The sequence below is a fragment of the Caretta caretta genome, chromosome 28 (assembly GCF_965140235.1).
Source record: "Caretta caretta isolate rCarCar2 chromosome 28, rCarCar1.hap1, whole genome shotgun sequence".
Classification (NCBI taxonomy): Eukaryota; Metazoa; Chordata; order Testudines; family Cheloniidae; genus Caretta; species Caretta caretta.
The window spans coordinates 10,718,663-10,740,052 of NC_134233.1; the positions used below are offsets into that span (position 1 = coordinate 10,718,663).

Sequence of the window (21,390 nt, forward strand, 5' to 3'; positions counted from 1 at the left end):
AGACCCCATCATTTTATATGTATAGTTGGGATTATGCTTTCCAATGGGCTGCACTAGGTGCTATCCTGACATCTAGGACTGCTGAGATCCTGCATTCAGTGATATCCCTGCCCTTCCTGTTCCCTTTCTCCACTGAACCCCACCAGCCCATTCTTAGTGTTCCCAGCTTCCCCAGGACTCTCTCATTGTGTCTGCACCTCTCTCTCTCTCTGCAAGAAGCAGTTCCAGGGAGACTTGTCCTCTGTCTGGAGTCTTCAACTTCTGGGACATGGATTTACTTTCTCTGTGTTTTAGGAGATGCTTTGAAATTGAGTGTCTGTGACATTAACCACAGTGCAATCTTGACTGCTTGAACAGCTGTTTCCCCTCAGTTGCCCAAGCTGGGGTGGTTTTACACAGCTTTACTGTGAGAACAGCCACTCCTGGGCAGTTAACACCCAGTCTCCAGCATGTAACTCGCTGCCAGCTACACAGTATTGAGCGCTGTTAGTCAGCGACTCACGAATTACAGTGCACCACAGGAGAACCCCAGAAAATTCTCTGGTCCCGGACTTTTGTGCATCTTTCACTGTCCAGCACACTACTGAACGACGCAAGGTCATATGAAGTCTGTCATTTCATTAGTGGAAAATGACACGTGCCAGCCTTGTTATCCCAAATGGATTTTCCAACACACTTTAATCCCAACACACTGGTTAGATGAAACAATAAAATGAGATGGCTAGCTACCGGCAAAAAAACCATATTCATTGACTACAGGTAATGAGGTATAAAAGCCAGAATTGTTTACAAAAGAAATGCAAGATAAAACCCAAACTAACATCTAAGTTAACAAGCTAAAACGGATACAAAGCAAATGTTTCTCTCACCATATCCTGAGGCAGGCTGGCTGTCCTTTCAGCCAGAAGTCCCCCTAATTCGCCCCTGCTGCCAAGTTCAGTTTCTTCAGGAGCTGTCATGAGCAGAGGAAAAGGGGGAGAGAGAGAGTCTCAAGCATTTTCCTCCCCTCTTTTTATAATTCAGTCCTTTGTAGGACAAACAACTTCAGTTCTCAGCTGAGTCATGGTGACCGGCTGTCTGTTGTAGATATGAGCTTCAAGTGGTCCCTGTGAAGGAATGTAAATGTCTTCTTCACACCTTCCCCCTCCTGGAGAATGGCAATTTGACCAGCTGCTTGCCTTGCTGTCTCTGAGGAACTGGTCTGAGGGTGTTCCCCAGAATTGTAACTTTTTCACCAATATGATACAGTAAAATCTCATCATTTTACATAGTGTTGCTACACATATTTTAACAGGAGGATAATATTCTGTAGATTATGCATTTTCAAATGATACCTCAAACAATCATACTATGTAAATAATCGATCATAGTTTTCTAGAAGAGTGAACATAGGGGTTGTGACAGGGTCAGGCCAGATGGCTAAGTAGGTCCCTTTTCCTTGGGTAAAGTAACAGAACAATCAGGAACCTTCTGGAGACCAGTAAGACAGGCTGATTAGAACACCTGCAACCAATCAAGAAGCTACTTGAATCAATTGAGGCAGGCTAATCAGGGCACCTGGGTTTTAAAAAGGAGCTCACCTCAGTTAGTGAGGTGCGTGTGAGGAGCTGGGAGCAAGGGGCGCGAGGAGCTGAGAGTGAGACCATGGACTGTTGGAGGACTGAGGAGTACAAGCATTGTCAGACACCGGGAGGAAGGTCCTATGGTGAGGATAAAGAAGGGGTTGGGAGGAGGCCGTGGGGAAGTAGCCCAGGGAGTTGTCGCTGTCACACAGCTGTTCCAGGAGGCACTCTAGACAGGTGCATTCCACAGGGCCCTGGGCTGGAGCCCGGAGTAGAGGGCAGGCCCGGGTTCCCCCCAAATCCTCCCAACTCCTGGTCAGACCCAGGAGTCGTCAACCTGGACTGTGGGTTCAGAAAAACGGCCAAGCTGAGGGCTGCCGTGAAGCTCCAAGGCGAGCAAATCCGCCCATAAGCGCAAGACCCACCAAGGTAGGGCAGGAACTTTGTCACAGGGTACAGACTGTGCCTGTCTGTGTGTGTTCCCAGCGGATATGTGGGTATTTCAATCCCTCATAAGCAGAGTGCTCAGCATCTTCAGGGACCCAGGGAGCTGGTCCTGGGAATTCACTGGTTTACTAGGTGTGACACTGTAGGGAATTGTGAGACACTTTAATCATAATAATTAATAATAAAATACCAATATGATGAAATTGCAATGAATCATGCTAGATATGCCATGTAAGGTGTCAGTGAAAATGCTATGATTTTCCAAGTATGATCATTTTGTTTCTATGTTTTGTACCACCTTTGTGTTGTGAGTTATAGACCTGTAGGGTATATCTGTATTTCCAGACTTGTGCAGTGTTTCTGGGTGACACCCTCGGACAGACTGGCATCAGCACTGCCGAGCCTCTTCACTGGCCTGTCAAGGGTCATCAGCTGTACAATGAGCCCATGAAAAGAACCAAGGGGATACGCCTATTGAGTCAGCAAGACATGCAGGGGTATGCCTGTGTACTGAGACCTCCAGGGCTTTTCCATGCCATGTGCTGTGAAGCTTGTGTTTGGGACACAGGAAGTACAAGCCACAAGGCAAAGGGAATAGAAAGGGCAGCTGCATCATCTTCATTTTCTCTTCAATCCCTCTTCCTACCTCTGGAGCAACTTCTCTGCAAACTGAAGCCTTGAACAAAGGACTGAATGACCCATCCAAGCTGTGGATGTGTTCCAGACGGACTTTCAAGCCAGGAACTCAGCAATACTGTGAAGAACCCGATCTATAGATTTCTGAATGTATCTGACCTTTCCTTCTTTCCTTTAGTTTAGAGGCTAAAGGATTGGCTGGCAGCCTGGTATTTTGGGTAAGATCCAAACCTTTTTTTTAAGGTCAGGCTTGACAAAGCCCTGGCTGGGATGATTTAATTGGGGATTGGTCCTGCTTTGAGCAGGAGGTTGGACTAGATGACCTCCTGAGGTCCCTTCCAACCCTGAGATTCTATGATTCAAACCTGTGCTGACCTGGTAATATGGCTGACCCTTTGGGGTCAGAACATTGTGTTTCTGTGACCAGAATTTTTAAATAAGCTCTCACTGTACCGAACACAGGTGCTGATTGGGAGTCAGAGAACTGGAATGCAATAAAGGGGGCTGTGTGATCTTTTTCAGCTTCTCAATAACCACTGTGGGGGATCAGAAGCATAGTTTGTGAGTGGTCGGTGATTTTAACTTCAGTGTTAGCCATCAGTTCTGGGAGCATCTTCTCTCCCTTTTTTAGCCTGCCCTGACCTTAGCGTTTTCAGTCAGGACTCCCTAAGGCACACCAGGTCACACTAAGCACTGAATGTTTTGTTTTTTTTATGACAGAGTCTTATGCAATCTCTTGAACTCCTTTGTTTTCTTTCATCTGAGCAGGGTTTCCCATTTCCAAACCTGATGTGTTTTCCCAGCTGGAACAAGGGGAAGAGCCATGGGTCTCAGAGCTCCAGGGTTCAGAGGAAAGACAGACCCTGAGAGCTCCCTGCAAAGGTGAGGAAACATGAAACCAACTCAGAATCTGTAAGTGCCTGAAGGAAACATATGGGATGCCCTACAAAGCCCTTGGGAGGTCACTCAGTTCATTATTGTCTCTAGCAGGGGTCATAACCTCAGGGTAACTATAGCTCATGGCTTCCTGTAGATCCTAGCAGACATCAGGCAGTAGCTTCCTCCCTTCCCCCCATGAATTTGATGGGATGTGAAGGCTGAATTGATCCCCTCCTCTCTCCCATTTAGGGGAAGTGTTTGGAGGAGTTCAGTTCCTGTTTTTATTTGACCTCTCTCCAGCACTTTTTTTCGTTGGCCTTCCCCTTTCCATCCCTGTTTGAGGTTTCTGTCTCTACCGCAGCAGGTGATGCGATGGCATGTGAGAAAGAGGAGCAGAATTCTCAGCAGGAAGATGCTGGGCAAGTGGATAAACACAGAGCATTATCACAAAGATTGGAAAGGAACGTGTCCAGGAGTCATGAGCAGGGAAAATCCTGTGAGATTCAGCACAGACCAGAGAGAGAGAGCAGGGAAATCGGCCAAGGGATAAAGTGGGTAAATTAATTTCCTGTCAGGGAACTCAGAAGGACCTCAAGGAAAGCACAACACAGCAGGAAATCCTCAGGGGAAAGACAAAAAATGCATGCACTGAGTGTGGGGAAAAACGTATATGACCAGTCAGCCCTTATAAAGCATCAGAGAATCCGCGCAGGAGAGAGGCCCTATGAATGCCGTGAGTGTGAGAACCTTCAATCGCAGCTCAAACCTTGTTACTCATCAGAGAACCACACAGGGGAGAGGCCCTATGAATGCTGTGAGTGTGGGAAAACCTTCTCTTGGCACTCAGCCCATGTTAGCCATCCAAGAATCTGCACAGGAGATCAACACCATAAAAACCTCTAGGGCTATCCGTACTTTTTTTTCTTTAATACTTTTCCTGATTCCCACATAGTAACTTTTAAAGTTGTTTGAACTGTTTGCAGCACCGTTATCCCTCAGCGTGTCCAAATGAGTGGCCCATTTTTGCCTTTTGCAGTTCACCCTGTTTTGAGGTGGACCCATTTGTCCTTCCTATCGACTCCATTGTCTCATGAATAATTTGAGTGTGCCCTTCCTATCAGGAACCAGGGAGCATCACATCTATACCATTCCTCCTATTGCAAAATTATTGTTCGGAATCACCAATGATTCAGATTATATCATTGCCAGTTGTTCTCACGTTGCTCTGGGTTGTGCTGAAGAGCAGTTATATTGGGAACTTTCCCAATTATATTTAAAGGAAGAGGAGCAGGGGCAGGAAAAGAAGTGTCATTTCAGCCTCTGTGACACTGGAAGGAGATGGGGTGACTCAGAGATTCCCTCCTTCCCCATCACTCCAGACCTGTTAACTCTGCATGGCTCAGACAGGAGGGATCTTCGTCACATTCTATCCCTCCACTTCTCAAAGTGTCACGTGATGAAGCGTTCTCAGCTGTCTGTGCTTGGAGACGATGCTTTGACTTCTTTAATCCTATATCAGAGTCGCTATGCCTGGAGATGAAAGTGTCAAAAACCTGGAAGGGGAATTCAGATGGATCCCAAGCACCGTGTGATCATTTGGAGTTTAAATCCCAGGTTCCATCAATTGGTAAAGCCACTTCTGGCAAGGGGGCTTTTTTGTCCCCCATTATGGGGGATGCTAGGTTACTAAAAAAATTTTAAATAACCTAACTAATTCTATGGCATGGGGAATGGTCCCCTTCATGATGCAGATGTTGAGGAAATAGAAGTGGGTTTTTTATTGAATTTATCCTTTGTAGGTGCTAAAAAAAAAGTGTATGAAATGAAATCAGTGTTGGAAATCTAATAGCTGCAGAAAAATAGCTAGTTTTGAATAGAAACTCCAGCTCTGATAACTAACAGGGCTGTATCCAGTCCCTTGCCTGGAATTGTGCCACCAAATTAAAGAAAAGCTGGGCGTGTTTCAGGAAGCCATTCCTCACTAACACTGCTGAGATTTTGAGTGCTTTTGTAAAGGATTCTACTTCAGAGAAGTGTACATTTACCCTAACCAAGGCCAAGGATTTGGAAAGAACTGGGGTTGAATGAGTACACGCTCCGTTCTTGGTTTCCATCCCAGTAAAAGAAGCTATGGTGACCAAAGACCCAAGGAAAATTGTTTGTTTGTACAACTCACTGATTACAGATCCAAAGCATGCCAGGGTTAGATTGAGAACAATCATCCTTCACCATTTGGATCCAAAGAGAGAGAGTGCTTCATAGGACATTCCCTCCTCGTGGATTCCAAACTGGGTGCCTGATTGGGTAATGTCAAAGTCAGATTCAGGACTCACATAATTTGTCAGACCATTCTGTTTATTAGCAAAGCACTTTGCCAATGCACCCAGATATGGGAGCCCCCTGCAAAGGCTCAAGCTAACTTATTTATACACATAAGCCAATTTAACATAAGAGACAAAAGGAAGCAGAAACTGACAAATATACATACATATCTTACTTGCATACTTATGTTTACCAATCTCCCAGCTCAGTAGGAGCTCTAAGTTAATTAGTTTGAGGACCCATTGTCTCACACTCCTTAATGTTTCTCTTCTTGACAACTATATTTCAACAAACCCTTCAAGTAGCATTTCTTTAATGAATTCTAATTTCAATATAATTCATTCTATTTTCACAGAAACAAGGACTTTCAGGCTGTGGAAATGATGGTAACCAATGAGGCAACGAACGTGTCCGGTTCCAATTTCAGACTTCCAGATACTCGCATGTTGAGTCCTGATTCTCTGGTTTTGTGTCTGATGCTCCGGCTTCACAATAAAGCTGATGTTGGCACAGCTGCCCCCATGTAGCTGCACTGGTGTAGCATGCTATTACAGATGCTCTAAGCCAATGGGAGAGATCTCTCCCGTCGGACTTCATTAGTCCAGCCCCCTCAAGCTATATGTCCTGCTGACGTAGCGCTATCTACACAGGGCGTTAGGGCTGTGTAACTACATTGCTCAACTCTGGATTTTTCACACCCCTGAGCAATATAGTTATACCGATAAATGCCTTTAGTGTAGGACAGTTTTCTCTTGTGTTTTATACATTTACATCCCTTCTCCTCTACCTCCTCCTACTTTGAAAGATTAAAAAGTGTGAAAAGAGAGAGGTTTTTTTCCTCGTGATGCAAACATTCCCACATAGGAGACCCCTTCCACCAACACACATGGCAGAAGAACCAGCGATATATGAACTCACAGAAGTGGTTGGGACCTACGTTGGGACAAACCAGAACTAGAGCCAAGGTTCAGTTGTTGGCAACAGGGATTAAAAGAAAATGAACTCATATGACAAGAATTTGAGCTCTTTGAATATGTTATTGTTTCCAATGAAAATGAATTTATTGGTTAAAGAGTAGGAGACTAATTGTGTGATAATCTGAATCACTTTGTAAAACAAAGTGTCTTGTTTTTTGTTTTGTTAGTCATAGAGGAAGTGACAGCTGATCTTGGAAAGTTAATTTGCTTTAATTTACCCCCTGTAGTGTAAGGAGTTCTGGTAGAAAACCTCACTCCAATGGTTGGGGTGGAAGAATGTGTGTGAGAGTGTATAAGTGAATATTGGCCCAGTATAGATTTTAAATTTTTGTGTTTCAAATAGAACTTATTTTGCTTAGTTTCAAAGTTTATTTCTAGTGAAAGCAAAATTCTTCGAAGAGACAATTTGTAGAAGTTTTTACAAGTTCTTACACTTAGACTGTAAGGGTCACTGACTTCCCCACTTCTCTAATTTGCAAAGGAAAGTCATCTGTCATAGGATGTGTTCAGCAGGTAGGAAAGTTGCAGTCCTCAACCACCAAGGAAAAGGCTGAAGTCCATTACCTTTTAGGTCAATAAGCCATCTAAAGTCTGGTCTATGCTGAAAAGCAATGTTGACGTAGCCACCTCTCTCAGGGGTGTGAAAAGTCCACTCCACTGAGAGAAGTAGTTAATGTGACCTCAGCCCCAGCGTAGACAGTGTTAGGTTGTCAGAAGAATACTTCCAGTGTTTGAAGTATAGACAGAGCCTGAGACAGACTGATCCCCTATGGGAAGTGAGTCATGACATGAATTCCAATTTTGACCCATTTCCCTATATGTGAGAGAGGTACTAGTATGGAGGGCTGGGCCAGCTGTGCGATCGCCTGGTTCCTCAACTGTAGCTACAGCTCTTCGAACCCATCCACCCAAAGACTGAGAGAAACGGAGAGTTCCAACTGTTGTTATTTTAGTATCTTATTGTTCCTTTCTCTGTTTTTTGTGCTGGCCTTTCTATTATATCAGGGTGTGAGGGTATAGCTCTGTTCATGTTGTGACAAAGCTCTGTCCTTGTCTCTATGGGTCCCACAATTCCTGGTGGATTTTGCTAGCCTCAGAGGCTCACTGTGACCCTCCACATAGCCCTTCTCTCTCTCTAGAGGCAAGGGCCACAGCTTACTGAGCCATCATAAGCCAGCAAGGGAGGTGAGGAGAAGCAACCGTCCCTCGCACAATCTCTGTTTCCCAGTATCCATGATTAATCAGGGAGGGGAGGGGGGAGCCCGGGCCCGCCCTCTACTCTGGGCTCCAGCCCAGGGACCCTAATAGTAGCAGCTATGGTAGCTGACTTTTGGGAAATAGGACGTGTACAATTCCCTGGGCCGCTTCCCCACAGCAGCCCCCACTCAGTATCTCCTTCGCTGTTACCTCAGGGCGTCCTTCCTTGCACCTGATGTGGATTTGCACTGCTTGGTTCCTCCAACAGCACGGCTTCCTCCTACAGATCCTGACACATGCGCCTCACTGACGAACTGGGAGGCTTTTCACTAGTTCCAGCCAGGCCTTGATGGGCTTCAGGTATTCCAATCAACCTAGCTATCTCCACTGCTTTCTAGAAGGATCTTAATTGGCCCCAGGTGTCTTCATTAACCTGAAACAACTGCCATTTGGTTACCATAGTACCAAGGATTTGTTTAGGTTCCTCACTACTAAACGATAGCCGTCTTGCCTTGCCCCGTCGCAATGTGTGACAAAAGCTTATTGGTGCCAATTGGCAAAGGGGTCACTGTCATTCACAAGCAACTCCTGTCTCAGACCTGACAAATTCACCACACCTAGGACCCAGAGCAGGGGTGGTGGAATCTTCCTTACAGTGGGGGGGCCACCGGCGTCCGAACTGGGATGCCCCCATGACACCCATTTCCCCCCAGCCCTCACTCACTCCGCCCCTTCTCCCTGAGGCCCCAATCTCACACCGCCCCATCTCCCTGATGCCACCCCTCCCTCCGAGGCCACACCCACAGAACGCCTCTTCCCCCAAGGCTCCACCTGGTTCCCCCCTCCGTCGTCCGTTCTTAGGGCTGCTAAAAAGTGCTGGGCCCATGGCCCTCTAAACCCCCCTTGTCCTGCACCCTGACACACAGCCAGGCAGGCAGCAGTGTGTGTGTGTGTGTGTATGTGACAGAGATTGCTGGGCTGTGCTGAGCCAGTGCGGGAAGTGGGGGCTGATGTTGGGGCTGTCCCGCTCCCCCTGACTCAGGACTGGGCTGTCCCGCTCCCCCTGACTCAGGACTGGGCTGTCCCCCCTCCCCCTGACTCAGGACTGGGCTGTCCCGCTCCCTCTGACTGAGGACTGGGGTGTCCCCCATCCCCCTCACTCAGGACTGGGGTATCCCGCTCCCCCTGACTCTGGACTGGGGTGTCCCGCTCCCCCTGACTCAGGACTGGTTGCTTCCAGCAGCTGTCTGAACTTAGGGACAGCGTGCCAACACACTCACTCTTCCACAACACACACGCTCCCCGAACACACACACTGTCTGTCCCCAACACACACACACTCTCTGCCCACCACACCCACGGCAGCTGAAAAGCAGCTGGCAATCAAGTCGGATGCCCATGGAACAATGGGATAGAGAAACCTGCCTCGTGTGGCTGCCCACGAGGCATTGCAAACCCTTCCCAAAGCACCCTGTGGCCAGTTGCACAGTGGGATAGCGTCCCACAATGCACTGCTCTCTGTGGCGATCCAAGAGCTGCTAGCCTGGATGCGCTCCGGTGACACAAGCAGCCTAGTGTGGACATGCAACAGCGGCTTAATTAAAACGCTTTAACTAAAGCAGCATAACTCTGTCGTGTAGACGTAGCCTGGCTCCCACTGGGACCAAGGATGCTCAGGCACTGAAACTGAAGAGCCACAACTTCCTCCGTAGTTGGCAGGGTTCAAACCTGCACAGGGAGACCCCCCCCCAAGGGATTTCGAGTCCACCACCGTAACCATTCAGCCACAACTACTTGCTTTATAGAACGCTCTCATGACACTCTAGTTCTTTTCTCACTGAGTGATCGTTTCCAATTGTTTCCTCAGACCAGCGTCCACAACACACTCACTGCTGTGCTGTTGTGTAAGTGTGCCCAGGGCTGAACAAGAATTCCTGCTCGTTTCCCTTCTGGCTGGAGCATGAGGAGAGTGTGTTTGTGGCCAGTGATGTTGCTGTAGATGGTTGTAAAATTCCTGCCTCGATAATTCAGACAGTCCCTTTCCCGTCATATCCCCAGTACATCAGTGACTGTAATAGCAGGGGGCAGGTTTTCTGTGGGGCACAGAGCTTTGCCAGGAGGTTGGTGTCTCCTTCCTTTCCTCACCCTGGAGGAAACTCAGCTTTTCATTCCATCTTTAATGTGTCATGGAATAACAACAGCAGCATGAAGAAAGAGGTGGGCAGGGTGGGCCTCAGGGGAGGGGCACAGAGGTGCAAGTGGTGGACAGGGCAGGACGGAGAGGCACGGGTGGCAGGCTGGGTGGGTCTCATGGGTGGGGCTGAGAGGGGAGCGGTGGCCATGGTGGGTCTCAGGGGAGGGGTCAGAGAGGTGTGGGTGGCGGGCAGACCTTGGGGTAGGGGGCGGAGAGGAATGAGCAGCCGGCAAGGAGGCCTCGGGGAGAGAGGAGCGAGTGAAAGGTGGACCAGCAGGCCTCAGCCGAAGAGGCAGAGTGGGGTGGGAAGAAGTCCTCCTGTTAACCCAGTGCTAGCTACACCGGGATTAGGCTGATATAACTGCATTGCTCAGGGAAGGTAAAATTTTTAACACCCCAAAGTAATGTTGTTACTGACTTAATTTTGTAGGATAGACCTGTCCAAAGAATCACACACACACCTTGGGAGTAAAACTTCACCCGCTTCTCTGCTTTACAGAATCGAAACACAAGAAACGCTTGTCAGGGCCCAGTGAGGTGTGGGCAGACACCATACATTAGCCAGAGGAAAGCACCATGGATTAGCTGGTTTAAGGCACCTGTCTTCTAAACAGGAGATCCTGGGTTCAACTCCCAGTAGTGGCTTTTAAGGCACCTGATACTGGCTCCTATCAGAAGACAAATAACAGAGTTAGATGGACCTTTGGTCTAGCCCAGTGTAGCCATTCTTGTTGTTTAAATTACACTCAGAGGCACTGATAATAGAGTGACTGAAAGTTTGGGTGTTAAGAGCTGATAGGCCAGTGTTCCAGTCCCCTCGCAGATGACCCCCTCCCTCTGGGACAGGGGCAGGTCCGAGCTCTCACACCAAGTGGCTCATTGGGGCTGCCAGAATCTGTGGGCGGCTCACTCAGTTTACGCCGAGGGTTGAGTCCTGCTTTGTGCACCGTGTCTGAGAATGAAAATCCTTACTGAATGAGGGAGGCAACCTAGTGACAGAGGATGTGGAAAAAGCTAATGTACACAATGCTTTTTTTGCCTCTGTCTTCACAAACAAGGTCAGCTCCCAGACTACTGCCCTGGGCAGCACAGTGTGGGGAGGAGGTGACCAGCCCTCTGTGGAGAAAGAGGTGGTTAGGGACTATTTAGAAAAGCTGGACGTGCACAAGTCCATGGGGCCGGACGAGTTGCATCCGAGAGTGCTAAAGGAACTGGCGGCTGTGATCGCAGAGCCATTGGCCATTATCTTTGAAAACTCGTGGCGAACGGGGGAAGGTGGGTGTTTTAATCGCTGTGCAGACATAACGTTAGGATACGTCTACAGTGCAATGAATCACCCACGGCTGGCCAGTGTCACATTAATCAGGATCATGTGGCTTGGGCTGTAAAGTTGCAGTGTACAAATACAAAGAAACAAGAGCAAAAACCGGTTGCCTTTATAGCTAGATAGCTATAGATACATGGCAAATAGCAACAAGAATCAGCGTAGAGCTGGATCTAAAAAAAGGAAAGATTAATCTTTGCTCTACAAATAATAACTACTGATAAATGGTAATATAAAAAAGGACCTGGAATTCCTTCGTAATTTGATGGTTCTTGGAACTTCCAGGCATATTGGCTAGAATTTTCTAGACACAGATTGTCAGAAAAACATAACACGCTGAGTGCTCCACCTGAAACAACAGCAAATACTGTTGCCTAGATAGATAGATACATTGCAAAGAGCAACAAGAATCAATGTAGAGCTGAATCTGCAAAACAGAAAGATTAATCTTGCAATACAAATAATAATGTATTAATTATTATTAATTATTTATTATTATTTTATTTTATTATGTCACAAAGGACCATGAATTCCTTCATACTTTTATCATCCTCAGGATGTTGCTGTGAATTCAGAGACATGATTGTTTTCTGGAGCAGCCGTTGCAGTTTCAAAAGGAAATGCAGGCAGAAAACGAAGCAGGGAGGGTTGTGATGGGGTGCATGAAAGGAGAAGAGGCTTGTTCCTCTTGAGTTTTCTTTCCGTTGCTCTCGTGATCCTGATGGAGGAAGTGGAAGCTTAATTTGAGTTTCTCCCCACTCCCCTCCTTCTGTCGGCGGTGTGTGTCTTCACCAGGAGTGCTTCCACCGAATGAAGAGGGGCAGTGTGGGGGGGCTGAGAAACGGGGTTCTTCACTCCGCGCAGCTGCCCACTGGGAGCCCAGCTGCCCCCTGGGCTCTTGACTCCCCACCTCCTCCCTGGAGTGGGAGCCATCCACCTGGGCTTCTTGCCTGCCTGCTCCCAGCCAGGAGTGGGGGCGGGGGCCAAGGGCGCAGGCTTCTCGGCTCCCTGCGCTGGGAGCCGGGAACTTTCATGCAGCAGCCCCGCGAGGAGCCAGGCAGGTGCAGCCCTGCTGGGATCAGGGAGCGAAGGGCAGCCATGAAGGGAGCCAGCCGGAAGCCATGACATTGGCAAGACAGCCAGCAGCCCCTGTGAGTAAGGCAGTGTCTACACACTGTGTTGTCCTAACGACCCCAACATGCCTCTTGAGGAGCTGGAGTTACTAATGTGGGTGTAGCAGGGCACTTACATGGATGGGACAAGGCTGTGGTGTGCACCGTGAGGTAATTAGGACAACGTAAAATGCTGTTGGCGGGCCTAACTGTGTAGTGTAGCCCAGGTTTTAATCTCCTGCTGATGGGATATATGCTGGGTGCCTTATTTCCTTTGCTTAGGAGTGCTTGTTCTCACACCTATCTCCTTGCTTTCCATTCCAGTTCAGGGAAGGAGAGAATAACCAAGTCTTCAGGTATGAAAAGGCAAAACATTTCTACATGACCCTTCGCAGTCAGTGAAACCTGTGGTGGGAAACGTGCCCTTGATTTTACTGCATTTTTGGTTTCTTGTCTTGTTGGTTGCTCCCGAGGAGCTGGCAGGGAAATGTCCATGGAGAAGTGGAGTGGATGTGAGGTTTCTTGCTTACGAGATTTGCCTGCGTTTTGGCCTCATTGTGAGAAGGGCAAATTGGATGAGACATTGCAGCTTTTCTGATGCCTGTCTGAGTTTGGAAAGTAAGTTCTTTGTTGTCCTGTTCTTCAAAGGAAACTGAGGGAGTGGATATACACTGGCAGCTGAGAAAGCCTTAGAAGGGGAAATCCAAATCTGGGCACAATTGGTTTCTGTCGTAGATTGTAGTGTAGTGGTTATCATCAGGAGTCCAAGCTGCTTGGGGTGAGCTTGTGGGCAATGGCCCAACTGGATTGTTTGTGCATCCCTTTCGCCACGTCCCTTGTGATCCACCAGGGCTTGCAGCACCATGGAAGAGTACCCCTTGCGGTTTATGTAGTGGCCACCCCGCTGTTCCGGGGCCAAGAGAGGGATATGCGTTATGTCTATCGCCCCGCCGCAGTCAGGGAACCCCAGCACATTAAAGCCATCCACAATGGTCCGCACATTTCCCAAAGTCACGACCCTTGATAGCAGCTGGTCAATGATTGTGTTGGCTACTTAGATCACAGCAGCCCCCACAGTAGATTTCCCCACTCCAAACTGATTCCCAACTGACCGGTAGCTGTCGGGCGTTGCAAGCTTCCGCATGAACCTGGCCCAGCGCCACCATGATCTCCCAATTGCCACACGCCGTGCCATCTTTGTCCATGTCCTCATCAGTATAGTAATCACACCGTCGTCGTTTCCTCGCCCCGTTTTGCAGGGACTGCACATACTGCTGGATAATGCGCGAGGTATTTACAATGGTCAAAACTGTGGCAGGGGCAGAGGTGCTGTTTGGTTCGTGGTAGCCGAAGAAAGGCGGGAAATGGTCTTCTGTGGCTTTCACGGAGGCGGGAGCCCAGGACAGACAACCCGGAGAAGCTTGAAAGCGTGGCACCAGCGGGAGAGCAGAGTTGGAGGCAGAAGAGTTCGATGAGGAAGAGAAAGAGTAGATAGTAGAGATTACATCTGAAGGGGAGAGGAAATGACAGGCGGATTCATAGTTGCAGGAGAGCAAGCGGTGCACCGTCTGCTGAAAGCAGTACGGCGTCTGCATGCCAAAAAGGCGTGAAACGATTGTCTGCCAGAGCTTCCTGATGACACGCACCAGAAACACCCGCAAGAATGTTTTTGCCCCATCGTGCACTGGGAGCGTAACCCCGAATTCCAGTGGGCGGCGGGAACTGCGGGAACTGTGGGATAGCGACCCACGGTGCACCCGCTCCGACGTTCGATGCTAGCCTCGGGACTGTGGACGCACTCTGCCGAATTCACGCGCTTTAGTGGGGACACCGAAGCCTGAATGTCTAAAATAGCTCCCGAAATTTCCAATCAAATCATTTTGAACTAATTTCGTACTGTACACGTACCGTTAGAAAAGTCTGTGTGTGTGTGTTAGATGGATGGGAGGGTGTCTAGAAACCACTCAGCTCTAGTCTTTTTTTCTCTGATTTCCGTTAGAAAATCTAAAGCAGGGAGCAAGAAGAGTTGCCTTCTCTGAGGCTTGAACTCAGGACCTTCAGATTTTGAGACTGATGCGCTGCCCGCTGCGCTAAGAAGGCTTGGAAGAGCTTTAGGCTCGGTGCTTATAGAACCAGCTGAGCAGCGGGGAACAGCAGAGCAGCAAACAGCAGGAGTTTGCCTGGGAGTTCACCTGGAGTGAGCCCACTGAGGCTTACACCCTAACAACTTCTCTGAGGAATTACTGCATCTCCGGAGGAAGCTCATAGTAGGAAGGTAATATGGATGGGGAGTGTTCAACTGTTGTGACCTGCACTGGATGTGCCATGTTTGTCTTTCTTCCAGAGGACAGAAGCGACTTTGTCTGTACAAAGTGCAAGCTGGTCTCCATATTGGAAGAGAAGGTTCAAGGTCTGGAGCAACAGGTATCGACCCTGCGTTGCATAAGAGACACTGAAGATTTCCTGGACAGACGTCAGGATATGCTTCTATGGGCACAAGGTTCTGAAGATTCAGAGCAGGCTGCGCAGCAGGGAGAGGAGGACTGTGAAGAAATCTGGCAACATGTGACCTCCAGAAGAAGAAGGGGGAAAGTCCATGTACCAGCAAAGCGGACACAGGTAAGTAACCATTTTCATGTTCTCTCCACAGGTACCATTGCGGGGAGTGACCCAGATGATACGTCTGGGGGAAGGGAGCAGAAGGAGACTCCACCAGTTGAAAGGCATGAGATGCACTGTCCTAAGGTTGGGGGTTCCACGACCATCACTCCCAAGAGAAGGAGGTGGGTGGTGGTGGTCGGGGACTCTCTCCTCAGGAGGACTGAGTCATCTATCTGCCGCCCTGACCGGGAAAACAGAGAAGTCTGCTGCTTGCCGGGGGCTAAGATTCGCGATGTGACGGAGAGACTGCCGAGACTCATCAAGCCCTCGGACCGCTACCCCTTCCTGCTTTTCCACGTGGGCACCAATGATACTGCCAAGAATTACCTTGAGCGGATCACTGCAGACTACGTGGCTCTGGGAAGAAGGATAAAGGAGTTTGAGGTGCAAGTGGTGTTCTCGTCCATCCTCCCCGTGGAAGGAAAAGGCCTGGGTAGAGACCGTCAAATCGTGGAAGTCAAGGAATGGCTACACAGGTGGTGTCGGAGAGAAGGCTTTGGATTCTTCAATCATGGGATGGTGTTCCAAGAAGGAGGAATGCTAGGCAGAGACGGGCTCCACTTAACGAAGAGAGGGAAGAGCATCTTCGTGAGCAGGCTGGCTAACCTAGTGAGGAGGGCTTTAAACTAGGTTCACCAGGGAAAGGAGACCAAAGCCCTGAGGTAAGTGGGGAAACGGGATACCGGGAGGAAGCACAAGCTGGAGCGTGTGAGAGGGGAGGGCTCCTGCCTCATACTGAGAACAAGGGGCGGTCAGCGGGTTATCTCAAGTGCCTATATACAAATGCACAAAGCCTGGGACACAAGCAGGGAGAACTGGAGATCCTGGCAAAGTCAGGGAATTATGATGTGATTGGAATAACGGAGACTTGGTGGGATAACTCGCATGACTGGAGTGCTGTCATGGATGGATATAAACTGTTCAGGAAGGACAGGGAGGCCAGAAAAGGTGGGGGAGTTGCACTGTATGTAAGGGAGCAGTATGACTGCTCAGAGCTCAAGTATGAAACTGTAGAAAAACCTGAGAGTCTCTGGATTAAGTTTAGAAGCCTGAGCAACAAGAGTGATGTCGTGGTGGGAGTCTCCTGTAGACCACCAGACCAGGGGGATGAGGTGGATGAGGCTTTCTTCCGGCAACTCGCAGAAGCTACAAGATGGCACGCCCTGGTTCTCATGGGCGACTTCAATCATCCTGATATCAGCTGGGAGAGCAATACAGCGGTGCACAGACAATCCAGGAAGTTTTTGGAAACTGTAGGGGACAATTTCCTGGTGCAAGTGCTGGAGGAACCGACGAGGGGCAGAGCTCTTCTTGACCTGCTGCTCACAAACCGGGAAGAATTAGTAGGGGAAGCAAAAGTGGATGGGAACCTGGGAGGCAGTGACCATGAGATGGTCGAGTTCACGATCCTGACACAAGGAGGAAAGGAAAGCAGCAAAATACGGACTCTGAACTTCAGAAAAGCAGACTTTGGCTCCCTCAGGGAACTGATGGGAAAGATCCCCTGGGAGAATAATATGAGGGGGAAAGGAGTCCAGGAGAGCTGGCTGTATTTTAAAGAATCCTTATTGAGGTTACAGAGACAAACCATCCCGATGTGTAGAAAGAATAGTAAATATGGTAGGCGACCAGCTTGGCTTAACAGAGAAATCCTTGCTGATTTTAAACACAAAAAAGAGGCTTACAAGAAGTGGAAGATTGGACAAATGACCACGGATGAGTATATAAATATTGCTCAGGCATGCAGAAGTGAAATCAGGAAGGCCAAATCACACCTGGAGTTGCAGCTAGCGAGCGAAGTTAAGAGTAACAAGGAGGGTTTCTTCAGGTATTTTGGCAATAAGAAGAAAGCCAAGGAAACTGTGGGCCCATTACTAAATGAGAGAGGCAACCTAGTGACAGAGGATGTGGAAAAAGCTAACATACTCAATGCTTTTTTTGCCTCTGTCTTCACAAACAAGGTCAGCTCCCAGATGACTGCACTGGGCAGCACAGCATTCGGAGGAGTTGGCAAGCCCTCTGTGAAGAAAGAAGTGGTTCGGGACTATTTAGAAAAAGTGGACATGCACAAGTCCATGGGGCCAGATGAGCTGCATCCGAGAGTGCTAAAGGAATTGACGGATGTGATTGCACAGCCATTGGCTATTATCTTTGAAAACTCATGGCGATCGGGGGAAGTCCCGGAAGATTGGAAAAAGGCTAATGTAGTGCCCATCTTTAAAAAAGGGAAGAAGGAGGATCCTGGGAACTACAGGCCAGTCAGCCTCATCTCAGTCCCTGGAAAAATCATGGAGCATGTCCTCAAGGAATCAATTCTGAAGCACTTAGAGGAGAGGAAAGTGATCAGGAACAGTCAGCATGGATTCACCAAGGGCAAGTCATGCCTGACTAATCTAATTGCCTTCTATGACGAGATAACTGGCTCTGTGGATGAGGGGAAAGCAGTGGACATGTTGTTCCTTGACTTTAGCAAAGCTTTTGACACGGTCTCCCACAGTATTCTTGCCAGCAAGTTAAAGAAGTATGGTCTGGATGAATGCACTATAAGGTGGATAGAAAGCTGGCTAGATTGTCGGGCTCAACGGGTAGTGATCAATGGCTCCATGTCTAGTTGGCAGCCGGTATCTAGCGGAGTGCCCCAAGGGTCGGTCCTGGGGCTGGTTTTGTTCAATATCTTCATAAATGATCTGGAGGATGGTGTGGATTGCACTCTCAGCAAATTTGTGGATGACACTAAATTGGGAGGAGTGGTAGATACGCTGGAGGGTAGGGATAGGATACAGAGGGCCCTAGACAAATTGGAGGATTGGGCCAAAAGAAATCTGAGGAGGTTCAACAAGGACAAGTGCAGAGTCCTGCACGTAGGACGGAAGAATCCCATGCACCGCTACAGACTAGGGACCGAATGGCTTGGCAGCAGTTCTGCAGAGAAGGACCTAGGGTGACAGTGGACGAGAGGCTGGAGATGAGTCAACAGTGTGCCCTTGTTGCCAAGAAGGCCAATGGCATTTTGGGGTGTATAAGTAGGGGCATTGCAAGCAGATCGAGGGACGTGATCGTTCCCCTCTATTCGACATTGGTGAGGCCTCATCTGGAGTACTGTGTCCAGTTTTGGGCCCCACACTTCAAGAAGGATGTGGAGAAATTGGAGAGAGTCCAGCAAAGGGCAACAAAAATGATTAGGGGACTGGAACACATGAGTTATGAGGAGAGGCTGCGGGAACTGGGATTGTTTAGTCTACGGAAGAGAAGAATGAAGGGGGATTTGATAGCTGCTTTTAACTACCTGAAAGGTGGATCCAAAGAGGATGGATCTAGACTATTCTCAGTGATAGCAGATGACAGGACAAGGAGGAATGGTCTCAAGTTGCAGTGGGGGAGATTTAGGTTGGATATTTGGAAAAACCTTTTGACAAGGAGGGTGGTGAAACACTGGAATGCGTTACCTAGGGAAGTGGTGGAATCCCCTTTCTTAGAAGTTTCTAAGGTCAGGCTTGACAAAGCCCTGGCTGGGATGATTTAGTTGGGGTTGGTCCTGCTCTGGGCAGGGGGTTGGTCTAGATACCTCCTGAGGTCCCTTCCAACCCTGATCTTCTATGATTCTATGACCCTCCTCCAGGAGTGACAGAGCCTGGTGTGTGCTGGAAGAAGCGGGGAGCTCTGGTGCCCACAGACCTGTCCTGGCAGCTTTCTCAGCAGCAAAGAAATCAATTCTCCCTGCCCCTGAGCAACCCACCCGGAGCTAGGGCCAGCATTGGTGGGGGGTCCCAAGCTTTGCACCAACGTCCACATTTCAGACCTTCCTCTCATGGCACTTTCCATGTGAATTAGGACAAGCAAGCTGGGGAAGCTCCATGGGGTAATAGAAACCAGGGCTTCAGGAAAGGCTTGAGCTCACACCCCCAGCAACATTGCCCTTTGCACTAACCACTTGCACCCCTGCAGGGGCTCCTTGGACAGTGTTGGGAAGTCGGCCGTGATCCGTCTCTGTGGTTCGCACCTTTGCCTGGCAATTGAAAGGCTGCCGGTTCAAACCTCACTCAAGGTGTGGCTTTCCAGCAATGAGACTCCAGTCCATTTTAACAGGAAGAAAATCTCCTCTATTCTGGTTTAGCCCCATTTGACTCCTTCTGCCCGTCTTCTTCCTCCCCCATCGGGGCCATGCAGAGGGGAGCCCCAGGCAGTCTCTGTCACCGAGAGGCTGTATCCCATAAGGGAGGGAGGGGTCGCTGTAAAGCATTGATAATGGGTGGGGAGAGGTGTGCATGGTTAGGGGGAGAAAGGCTGGAGAACTAACAGTGGGGCCCAGAGAGATTTCCCCGCAGACTGGGGAGATCCCCTGCTGCCCACCATCACCCAGCTCTGGGAAGAACAACTTGGGATTGCTTGGGGAAGCCACCTTTAAAAACACAAGTGTTCCATGCTAGTTACATTTTAATAAGACCAAAGCCGCCTCAAACCCAGTGTCACAATCACTGGGACGACTTTGTCCTGACATTTTACCGGCCGCAGCCACAAAGCGAGTCAAATTACGGCTCCCGTTCGGCATCAAGGCCCACAGACGAACCCGGAGGCTTTTCCTTCCTCAGGTTCTACCGTCATTTCAGTGCTGGCCTGTTCCGAGATTCGTCGTTGTGCAAAGCAGCGTCAGGCCCTGAAACTGGGCGAGCCCAGAGCAGAGGCTGCCTTCATTTAACCCTCCAAAAACCAACCCGCTGAAACGTGGATTAGCACCCATGCTCCTCCAGCCGCAGGGAGGGGCCTCATCTGGGCCGCTGGTGCCCATGCTCCAGCAACATAAGACCACGGGGGCCTGGCTCCACCAAAGTCCGGGGCCTGGTGTCTCCCCCATCCCCGCCTGCTGCCCCCGGGCAATTTAAAAGGGCCCGGGAACCCCCACCGCCATCACCGGTAGCACAAGGGGGCTAAGGCGGCTTCCTGCCCACCCTCGCTCCGTGTAACCCTTCTGCCCGTCAGAGTTGGCAGCAACAAGGGCCGGGTTCAATATCTAGGGGATCCATTCCAATAACACAATGCAAACCGTCTCGAGCCCCCACCCAGTGACCTGGGACAAATATGTACCACCCCCGCTGGGCGCCTCCCAGAGGCAATACTTCCCCTCTTGCAAGCACCTAGTCTGAGTGTAGCAAAAAGCCTTTTAATAACAGAGAGAAACAATGTGGCATTATGTTGGGGAAACAGCACCAACAGGATTCATAACACAACCCACGAGCAAAAAAAAACCCACCCCAAGCAAATTGGGGCGTGCCCTTTCCCTTTGGTTCTTGAGTCCAGCAACCCCAAATCACCCAAAGTCCCAAAAGTCCAATGACCCAAAAGTCTCTGTCCCTGGTCAGGGCAGCCCCAAAGTTCAAAAGTTTATCTGCAGAGCTTTACCTCCCAACCTGGGTGGAGATGGGGGCGGGTGTAAAAGGCACCTTACATGATCTGAAGCTGACCGCCCCACAGCTCCATAGGCCTCTGCTCCACCAGCCGCCCCACGAACTGCTTCGCTCAGCTCCGCTCCGCAGCCCACCAGCAGCTCCTGCCGTCCCATGAACTGCTCCACCAGCCTGTTCACGAGGCACTCCAGCCATCCCACAAACTTCTCCACAATATATTTTCAGGCTCCCCCACTACTTAACACAACACTCAGTGATTTCAGCTTTTAGTCAGCCCAGCTTTTTAGTGAAGTCAGCTTGTAGTAGGGGAGCCTCAGTGCTGGTCCACCATTAGCCCAAAGTGAGCTCAGCAGTCTGTAACGAGACTCCTAATGGAATCCAGATTAGCTCTGAGATTCCACAGTGGAGAGACAAAAGGAAAGACAATTAGCATGCAAGGCCCTCATCAAGGAACCCATGCCACAAAGTATTAATACTTGTTCCCACCCTCTCTCAATTCACAGAGTTTTGGAACCCATGACCCTTGCCTAGCGAGTGCTACTTAGTTGATGGTGAGTCCCTCCATCATAACAAAAGGCCAAGTACAGTTCCCAGCACAGTTCCCATAATCAGGGTAATAACAATTTATTCTTCCTGCCCCAATAACAGAGACACTGGGGATCCCACAGCAGCCAAAG

General features: G+C 49.2%; 1 non-coding gene across 1 annotated transcript; it reads right to left on the reverse strand.

The window, feature by feature from the left end:
- Positions 1–14,677: 14,677 nt before the first annotated feature.
- On the reverse strand, positions 14,678–14,750 carry TRNAL-CAA (transfer RNA leucine (anticodon CAA)). The gene has a single exon. It is a non-coding gene; the product is annotated as a tRNA-Leu (tRNA).
- Between the last annotated feature and the right edge of the window lie 6,640 nt (positions 14,751–21,390).